Source organism: Pomacea canaliculata, linkage group LG3, assembly GCF_003073045.1.
Source record: "Pomacea canaliculata isolate SZHN2017 linkage group LG3, ASM307304v1, whole genome shotgun sequence".
NCBI classification, from domain to species: Eukaryota; Metazoa; Mollusca; class Gastropoda; order Architaenioglossa; family Ampullariidae; genus Pomacea; species Pomacea canaliculata.
Window position 1 is genome coordinate 15,597,716 of NC_037592.1, and position 9,178 is coordinate 15,606,893.

General features: G+C 42.1%; 1 long non-coding RNA gene across 1 annotated transcript; it reads right to left on the reverse strand.

Annotated features, from left to right (window-relative positions):
- Window positions 1–520: 520 nt before the first annotated feature.
- LOC112559996 lies at window positions 521–4,750 on the reverse strand. The gene is made up of 3 exons (XR_003098456.1): window positions 2,124–4,750; window positions 1,237–1,433; window positions 521–908 (listed from the first exon to the last, which is right to left on the reverse strand). It is a non-coding gene; the product is annotated as an uncharacterized LOC112559996 (long non-coding RNA).
- Window positions 4,751–9,178: the final 4,428 nt, after the last annotated feature.

Here is a 9,178-nt window from a genome sequence, read left to right on the forward strand (position 1 = left end):
TTCTTTAATTTGTTTTTTCTTATTTAATGCTGCTTTGCCTTTTAACAATAAAGCAGCGTGTTGTGATGCTACCACTGTGTACGTGCGTGCAGTACCCCCCCCCCCATCCTTTTTTACGAAATGTGCGAGTGCGAACTTCGTTCACTGTCAGCAGGGCGTTTGCCCCCCCCCCAACGCCGAACATCTTCCTACGCCACTGCACATGCACTACTGTCTGCAAGCCTATGTTGAAATTTTCCCTTGTAATAATTTCACAATGGAAACCTCATACACTTTTTTTTAAAAAGTCCTGTCAAAGAAGAACTGCATCTTTCATTTATTATAGTTAAAAAGCATTTGCTACTTTCTAAAGAGATCTGTATGAATGAACAGCTACTAAGTTTCATAAGAATGAAAATTTAATTATTTCTACAGTCACGTAGTTTTGATTTTGTGAGCTCTACAGAAAAGTATAAAATTATGATATATTCACAAGAAAAATCTACTTAAAAACTGGATACTAGCAGCTTGACCTGTTGCAACACATGTTGGGCCTACATCTAAACCTTTGACTATGTCTATTGTTGATGTTCTAACTTCGTTATCAAAATAGTTCTGACACTATGAACTGTACAGAAATGTATAAAATTATGGGTTAACATATTTACAAGAAAAGTCTATAAACAGATTGGTTCCTGACACCTTGGCCTGCTGCAACATGGGCTCTTTCTGTGGGAGCACCATGTACTGAAACAGTGTCATTGATTTTATTGTAGTGATTTTCATTATTTAAATCATTGTTATGTCCAACATCATGATTGTCGCCATCATTGTCTGGCTCTCCCCAATTGAGAACACAGTCACTTCACATGCCTGATCTGGTTCCATCTTCAGACCCAAGAGATAATGCCATCTCTTTTTAGCTATGCCTGAAATACAAACATCATCACCATCTGTAGCAATTTATACTGACTGCTGGAATGTAATGCCACACCACATTACAATAACTACATTCACTGTGATTTAAATGAACTACTAGCTGAACATATTATTGGCATTGTCATTTACAAATAGTATACACATTACATGTAAACAGGTTTTTATCAAACCAGTATTATTTCCATATAAAACTATTCAATGTATACACATGCTGGGAAAAATATTTAAATGTGTTCAAGTCTGGCTTTACTATACATAGATATAGTTAATGTGACCAACAGGAACATTTGGCGAAAACTTTGATGCAAACTCACATACCAGTTGCATGTACAGCTATGTGCTGTGTTGTATTTCCTTTCCTGCAAGGGTGCAGGATGCTGAAATGGTGTCAACAATCACTCTCCTATCATGCAGCCACTGTCACCTAGCATGACCCGGTCCAGTAGTCTACAGTTGCTTTCAAAGGCTGCGAACACCCTGGATGCCACTTTGCAAGCATGTTGATCAACATTAACCTGTTCAAATATATATAAACATGCATATCAACAGCAACATTAAGTTTTGAGTATATGGATTATCAATGCATCAGCAGATGAGATTTTGAAATTCTTTGACACGAGCACACTAAATATAAACAAAACATGCTTATCAATCGTGATGATAAGAAAGTTTTGGGTAATGGTATGAGAGTGTTTTTTAATTCCTAATATCTTAATTGGGATTGTGTAGTAGCAGTCTATTTTCTGCTTTCACAAAAATGTTTAACAGATATTAAAGTGATTAAATATTATCTGCAAAATTTTCCAAGAAAGAATATTTTAGTCTATGGAGAAAATATAAAATTTATGAGATTTGGCATTGGAGAAGAGTCTATACTGCAACCAGGGCCGTGCTTAGGGGCAGGCGGACGAGGCATCTGCCTAGGGCCCCGCGCTATTGACGAACGTTACAAATAATTAATCGTGGTTTATGTTGTAATGTGTATGCAGCGTGCTGTAATGATAAAAGACGAGATATTCCTGAGGAAAAAGTGACTTTAGATCCCAACCAAAACCGTGTGATCGTGGCGAGAGGGCCCCGCACATGCCCTTTGCCTCGGGCCCCGCGGGGGCTAAGAACGGACCTGACTGCAACAATTTATGGCACTTCGAACGGTTTAGTCATATGTGGATAAAATGGCAACTATACCGATTACAAAGTATTACCTGAACATTCAGTGAATGAAAATATTTTCCATTCAGGTATTGGTGCTCATTATTTTTCGCGTCCCGTCGATGCATCAACAACACTCGGAAAAACCACCGCTTGCATAGAACTTTCTCTTCTCTCTGCCTCTCGCTGGTCGGGAAAGACGATCTATCGTCGAGCATGTCGTAGTAGCGTTTGGTCACTCTCCTCACGATGTGACATTTCTCTTCGGAAACTCCCACCAAATCGCCACACACACACGTTGCGAAGTGCAAAACATTCTCGTCTGCTTGAGGGAACATTGTTCCCTCGATTCGACATTTCCAATTCACCTTCTACCTCATAGACAATAGACATTTTATCAACTCCACGAAATTCAAATTTCGTGTACACTTCTACATCATTTAAAGATATAATTGTCCCTAAATATTCTGTTTCGACGAAGATTTCGCCTGTTTAGCGAGAGCACAGCTACTACAGTCGCCATTTTTCTGCGCTAATAGCCGCGTAAAGGCGGGTCCCCCCTGACCATAACTTACCACGCGATAAGGCCGACTTATTCGCTATTAATTTCGACTTTTTGCGCTTATGGGCTGGTAAGCTAGTTATTCGCTGGTACGTCGGAACATGAAATCCACCACTGAACTATATAAATTAAATTAAACTAATAAAAAAAATCCTGATACTGTACAGGCAGTTTCAACTGGCATGAATAATTCATGTTATAATATTTTACAGAATTTTAGGGTACACTTCTCACCTAATTCACAAACTCACCGAGAGTGCGATGACCAAAGCGGTTGTTGCAGGTAGAAACCCATCGGGCCGCGAGTGCGGAGTCCGACAGCCGGTCAGCAAAAGTGGGCGCGAGGTCAGAGGGCGGAGTGAAATGTCCGACATACGGGTCACGTAAGCGCGTAACGGCTACGCCCTATGGGCGTTCGGTCATTTAGGAGAGGGATAGCCCGTAGCCCTTACTTTCACCCCCTCCCCCCGTTAGGGGCCCTTCAAACTCCCAAAGTTCATGCAGGCTGGGATCCTTGCGTGGCATAGGTGTGTCCTATCTTTAATTTTGTAAGAACTACCTCCTCCCGTCTCGTAGGGCGGCAAGAAGGTAGTAGATCGGAAAGGCAGGGAAGGGTGGCATATAACTTGTTTTGGCCCAGAGTGTCCCAGTGGCGTTGCCATAAGGACTGAATGTAGGCCGGAAATAAAGATTTGCAGTCTGATGAAATAAGTGATTGAAGTTTACCAGGGGACTGACATGCAGCCTTGGCAGCCTGGTCTGCTCGAACATTGCCTGGGATACCAGCATGGCTAGGAGCCCAACTAAAAACAATGTCCTTATTTTGCCGAAAGAGTGCTGCATGAAGGTTATGAATCTGGACCACAAGGGGGTGGTCAGACTCATTTGAAATAAGAGCTTGAAGTGCAGAAAGAGAGTCTGAAATACTCAAAAAGCTGTGTTCCAAAGAGCGGTGAGCATGCTGCAAGGCAAGCAAGATGACATGAAGGTCTGCTGTGAAAATAGAACATTTGTCTGCCAGTCGGACTGAAACAGTTGTGGTTGGCAGGACGGAACTGCTGCCGCAGCGACTGGGCCTCCACTTGGGATTTTGGAGCCATCTGTGAATACAGAGCAGAATTCAGGATAATCAGAAATAAGTTCATAAAAGTGTTGGAGGTAGATGGGGTCACTAGTGTTCCCTTTCTTAAGGTTGAAAGATCAAAACGGATTTCTGGAATAGGAAGGGTTCCAGGAGGAGTTGTTAGCAGTGATAGAGGTTCCACCTGTTGAATATCTACTCCGGCAGCTTGTAGGTGAGGCGCTACTCGGAGTGATAGAGGTTTTTGCCCCTTGGTACGAATGGCATACAGGGCAGCACGCTGAGGTCTGAAGACAGCACGATACGCAGGGTTTCCAGGATGAGCTTTCAAACGACAGACATAGGATAGCACGAGTTTCAGACGACGGAGAGAAAGGGGAGGCTCACCAGCTTCTGCATACAAACTTTGTACAGGAATGGTGCGAAAGGCACCCAAACAGATGCGGAGCCCTTGATGATGGATAGGATCGAGAATTTTGAGGTAGGACTCTCGAGCAGAGCCATAGATAATGGATCCATAGTCTAGCTTGGAGCGGACGAGTGCACGATACAGACACAGCAGGACCGTGCGATCCGCTCCCCAGCTGACATGGCCAACTACTCTAAGAATGTCCAAGGCTTTCTGACAAGATAGGTGTAGAGATTAGATAGGAGGTAGAAAGGACAGTTTACGGTCAAAGATGACCCCAAGAAATTTTACTTCCTGGACCACTTTGAGTACCGTGCCGTTGACAGAAGTAGAAGGGTTTGGAAACATACCTCTCAGTTTGCAAAAGTGAATGCATACTGACTTAGTAGGAGAAAATTTGAAGCCGTTTTCTGTCACCCACCTTTGTACAGCATTTACGCACAGCTGAAGCCGGCTTTCGAGGCATGGTAGGGAAGCGTGGATGAGACAAAGGTTGGTTCTCCCTTGTCAACATTGTTCACAACGATCTCATGAAAGACTATGTTGTTGTGGATGGTAAGAGGGAAGTCATGACTGTCACCTAGTTCCCAGGCCAATGCCTGCGTTTTGACGAGGAAACACACAAACATCGTAAATTATTTATTTTATTATTATTATTATTTGATTATTATTATTTGATTATTATTATTATTATTATTATTATTATTATTATTATTATTATTATTATTATTATTATTATTATTCCATTAAGGTATGGCGTCTGTGCGTAAAGCGCTTGGAACCGAGCTGGTTGTTATTTTTATTAGTATTTATTATTACGTATGTTTCTTGTCTTAAACATTGCATGAAGAGTCTCTCTATATTTAGTACCTTTAATGTAGTACACAAGGAAATTGACAAAGGGTCTGGCGCAGGCAAACATTTCTGCCATACTAATGCCCGTCTGAAAAGTGTAGGTGAACTTGCCACCCGTCCGAAAATCTGGGACAAAGACCGGCACGATCCTCAGAAGTACGCAGGGGCTGTTGAAAACGAAGAACGCGAACGACAGCGTGATCAACATCGGACACGCGATTTCTTTCTCACTCCACATCTGTGAGGGAGGCTTGTCGTCGCCAAGCCGGACTGCGGAGCTTTTACCGCGTCACGCGCGGCTATGAAAGACCAGCACGGATGGTCCTACCGTCAAAAGTAGTCCGTAGAAAATTCATCGAAAGATCCGCCAGGAAATGTTGCGGAAATAATATTCTGTCGCGCTGTGGTGACAAAGGAGCTTGTTTGTGCATGCATCTGTGATGCAAACTATTTTATATTGGCAGTGACCAAGAAGCGGAGTGAGAAGGTCAGTGCGAATGCAGCGACCAGAAAGCAGCCATCGACTTGGTAGAATATCATCCTCTGCGAACGAAGGGGCATCAGCACGCAGAAGCATCTCTGCCGAAATGATGACAGACAAGAAGGAGGAGGGTAGGTGAGTCCGTACAAACCGACGCTTATGGTTGACCATGAACCTGTAGATGACACCTGTACTTGGCGTCTTCTGAGAACAGGGAATCACTGTAGACGACAAAGAGTCGACAGACAGAGGAACGTCACAAAGGAGAGAGCGAAGAGACAAAGGTTGATTCTCTCTCTCAGCGCCCAGCTTGTAAACAAACTATCAGATGCTGAGGCAGTTGCTGGACCCGGCGGCCACGGAAAAGAGGGAAGACGATCGTCGATTGAGGTAGTAGATGAAGTGTCAGTCTTTTGCTTATGATGTTTCAGAATTGCAATGACTACCCCTGGAGACTGTGCAATAGAGGGCAACCGTTGGTGCTACCCAAAGCACTGTTGTTGTTGCTGCTGTTGTTGTTAGCTGACGTATTAGATAATAGGTTGTCGTAGAGCAGCACCATGTTTGTGATCTCACAATAATGGACGAGTCGGGTGATTTGTACAAAATCGTCTTTATCGGCCGGTAAGATAGCCTATCATATCGGTTTTATATATTATTTTGTTTAAAATGGAAAGCATCGTTGATCTTTTCTCAACTGTGTCTAATTAAAAATTCCTGCTGGCTGTTCGTCAATCAACCCATGCCGATAATTTCGAGGATTTCAGAGTTAACAGCTCTGAGAGGTCGCATTCATCCACCCTAACTCTATCATTAACTGAATATCCTTCTATATCCCTTACTTTTATTTCTTCCTATTACGTTTTGCAAAAAAAAAAAAAAAAAAAAAAGCAAAAATAAATAAAAATTAAAGTAGCAAAAATAATAAAAAATAAACAAAAAATAAAAAATAAAAGCAAAAAAAAATAAAAGCAAAAATAAATAAAAAAATGAAAAGCAGAAATAACGAGCACGGAAAATGCACAGTTCGTTAATCAAGGCTCGCAAATTAGTTCCTTGAAACGGTCAACAAATAAGTATGACTATGTTCATTTCACATTTATATTATTGACCGTGACAGTTCGAAACTGTCATCTGCCTAATTACTCGTTATTTCCAAAAGAAAATACTAGAATGTTTCTGCCCCTTCTTAAATTCCGATGTTTGGCCAGCCCCACAGTTATGCCATAAAAATGTTTTTACGATAAAGTGATTCTTTTGTCTCACAAATATAGTTTTATCTGAGTATTGTACTAACGGTTATTATTTTTTTTCTCTTATGCTTTTTTAAAATTACTATTATGGTGCTATTTTTAGCTCTTCACGAACACCCTCCTTAACTACCACACTACTTTGCTCAGACGTGATTAGTGGGTGGATGTGTTGTCAGAAAATAAAAGACAATTTGCACATCGATGGTATGTAAATAATGGAATTTGTTTGCCTAAAAGGTTGACTGAGATTGTGTTGATTACTAGTATTTCTACACTCTGTACATTTAAAAGGTTTTATGTAGTGTTTTTCGCCTGTAAACAATTTAATGCAACGATACCAACTCACGAAGTGGTAATACTTTTCAGAGGAAAAGGACATAAATGTTAAGAGATTGAGAAGATAACGAAGAAACAAATTTAGGACATCACATAACGTGATCTGTCGTCTGTACATTGATCCCATTCTGCTGCGAACTTTCAGTTCTTTGGCTCTTCGTAACAGGTGAATTTTGGACATGTGGTGGATGCCACAGAAGTTGTTGTATGTGTGAATGCAGAATGGTTTTAAGAAGCAACGGACAGATTATATTCATGGCTTAAACTTTCATCATGTTCAGAGATGAAAACAGAGAGCTCAGCAGCCAGTTGCGAATTGTTCTTAGTTAGTTTGATTAAAAGGGAATCATCAGACAGTGTTTGTTTGGTTGTCTCAGGATGCACAGCTGGTGACAATCCACAATGCTGTTGACAAGCACACATGATAAAAAGAGTACCTGTAGAAAATGTTTTATGTAAGCGGAGCAGTATTAACTGATGCGGATCTTCTAATACATGTTGTCAGACGCTACACACTGGCTGCCCAGACCCCACCTACGTGGTCGCTGCGCTATTTCATCAGGTTGCCCGACACGCAGTATCACCGGGCCAGCTCCACAGGTGAGTCTGGCTTGTTGGTTGCTATGGCACCGGTTAAGGAATGGACGAGGAGGTCAACTGCTACTCCATAGATTTTCTCGTCAAAATTAAGCTCTCTTCTCTCCCTGGGGACGCGTGGGTGAGGACGGGGGACAGAGGGGTTGACAGCGAAGACAAGAGCAGGGACAGCTCGTCTTTCTTGACGTCAGCGATAAGGCTCAAGGACTGCCGCGACGCTTCTTTCTTTGTGGAAGGGTTATACTTTGCCAGGTGCGCGTGCACTCTGCAAGCAGCGAGAAGATGTTATTTCTGTCCTGGCGCAGAGCGTCCGGTGGACAGGACTGAGTGTTCTTGATGCTCGGGTCTCCGCCTCGGAAGGGGATGCGGATAGGGGAGATAATCTGTGCAGCGTATCAGTTCTTGGCGTCGACAGCCATGTCTTTGGAGGGGAGGGGAGAGGAGGGAGCTAGCAAGCCTGTATCACGGAGCAAGCACCCGGCATGTAACAGGTGCCCGCACACAGAGAAAGAGCAGTGTACGGGCGAGACGAGAATGTTGTTGGAGGGAAGGTTTGGTCATAAATCGTGTGTAGTAGGTGTGTGGGGATGCGGGGAGGGGAAACGAGATGAGGAGGAGGAATCTACAGATTTTACAGGGTTAAGGCTAGTTAAAAGACGATACAACTGCAGCTTCAGCATGAATCTGTGCGTTCGATGGGACTCTGTAGAGTATATCCAAGTCATCTCAATATATCTTGATGCCATAGTCCAGATAAATAGATATAATAATAAAAATATATATCCAAAAATACAACAACACAAAAACAATATAGCATTTTTCTGCCTTACAATAATAATGATTGGCGTTTTGGATTCTTGATTTGTTAAAATTATGACATGTATAATAATGCACTAAATAACATATACACTGTACACAGGTATTGATTAAGTTGAAAAGTTTTTATTTGGAACAGGAAGTAGGGTGTGTTCACGTAGAAGTTTGCCAAGTCTGTTTGGTGTGTCTGTTGGACACGGATAATTCTTTATGGTGGGTGACAACGCAGATTAGGATAATATCTGGGAGGGAGTGTTTCAAAGTAGGTTCCATGATTTTGACAGGTGGTGAAGGTAGGGTGAAGCGGGATGTACAGTGGGAATGAGTAAGCTGAGATCGAGGTATGTGCGTTTGGTAGAGGGGTGTCGATGAGGTTAGGAGTTATTTTAATTAAATAGGTGTTATAGGTACGTACCTACTTTGGGAGTTCTAGTTGATCATACGTCGTGCTATGATAGCTGCTTTAAATACTGACCTCACATCTATCTTATATTGTGGTTTGATGAGTAATACTTAAGGATAAGTGTTAAGGTTATTACGCGCAAGCTTGGTGAGATGTAATCGAAAAGCATGCGTGAGACAATTGCGGAAATCGATCGGTGTTTTCGCCGAAATATACTGGATGGACAGGCTTGCTCCAGTTTCACGTCAAGCTTCTCTAGATAGAATGGTGAGTCTAGTTGAATTTATTTGTTCAGATGGCAGGAAGGACAGGTCT